Source organism: Hyperolius riggenbachi, chromosome 12 (genome assembly GCF_040937935.1).
Source record: "Hyperolius riggenbachi isolate aHypRig1 chromosome 12, aHypRig1.pri, whole genome shotgun sequence".
NCBI classification, from domain to species: domain Eukaryota; kingdom Metazoa; phylum Chordata; class Amphibia; order Anura; family Hyperoliidae; genus Hyperolius; species Hyperolius riggenbachi.
In genome coordinates, this window is record NC_090657.1 from 182,657,296 (window position 1) to 182,658,388 (window position 1,093).

The following is a 1,093-nucleotide window of genomic DNA, read 5'->3' on the forward strand; positions in this document are numbered from 1 at the left end:
GCTCATAAGTTTATCCACTCGTCTTTTAGCACTGCTGGTTTGTAAAGTTTACTAAACACTTCAGACATGGGACTCCGAATGCATTCTATGTACAAAAACAGTCCTATATAGGGAGAGAAGCTGTGACTACCACAGACTGCTGCATTTCCACTGGTCCATTTACTAGCTGCATATATTTGCATAAAATGAACATCAACTCAAAGTTATTATATACTTATTGACCTAAGCTACGTACACACATACGACAACGGTCGTTCGTTGTGAACGACGAACGAACTTTTAATTGACAAAAGAACGACCTAAGTAAAGTTAGCTTTCAAAGGTGTGTAACAATCTGATCGTTAGAACGAACGTTACATCACGTAAAGCAACTATTGCGCTTGCGCATAAAAGTGAAAGTTCCATGGGGAAATAGCGAAATGCGCATGTCAAGCCTAGTACAAACGACCGTTTTCCGACGATGTACTACTTTTGCAAATGATCGTCGTTGGGAAAAATCCGCCGAGCTAGATCGTTCGTTTCTAACGATCTAGCTCGTCCGTCGTTAGACGTAATGGTCGTCTGCTTTTTTTTTTAAACGATCGTCATTTGAAATGATCGGGGAACGATCGTTTCAAACTACTATAGTCGCATGTGTGTACGCACCTTTAGTGCCAAGCTAGGAGATTTTCAAAGTAATTTCTGGACTTGTAGTTTAAAGGACAACTGTAGCGAGAGGGATATGGAGGCTGCCATATACTCTGTCTCTAATACTTTTAGCCATAGACCTTCAACAAGCATGCAGCAGATCAGGCGTTTGTGACATGGTCAGATTTGACAAGATTAGCTGCTTGCTTGTTTCTTGGGTCATTCAGAGACTACTGCAGCCAATAGATCAGCAGGACTGCCAGGCAACTGGTATTGTTTAAAAGGAAATAAATATGGCAGCCATCATATTATTCTCACTTCAGTTGTCCTTTAAAGCAGAGTTCCCCAACCCTGTCCTCAAGGCCCACCAACAGTGCATGTTTTGGAGGAAACCACAAACATGCACAGGTGAGGTAATTAGTGTCTCAGCAGTGCTGATTAAACTACCTCTGTGGATTTCCACAAA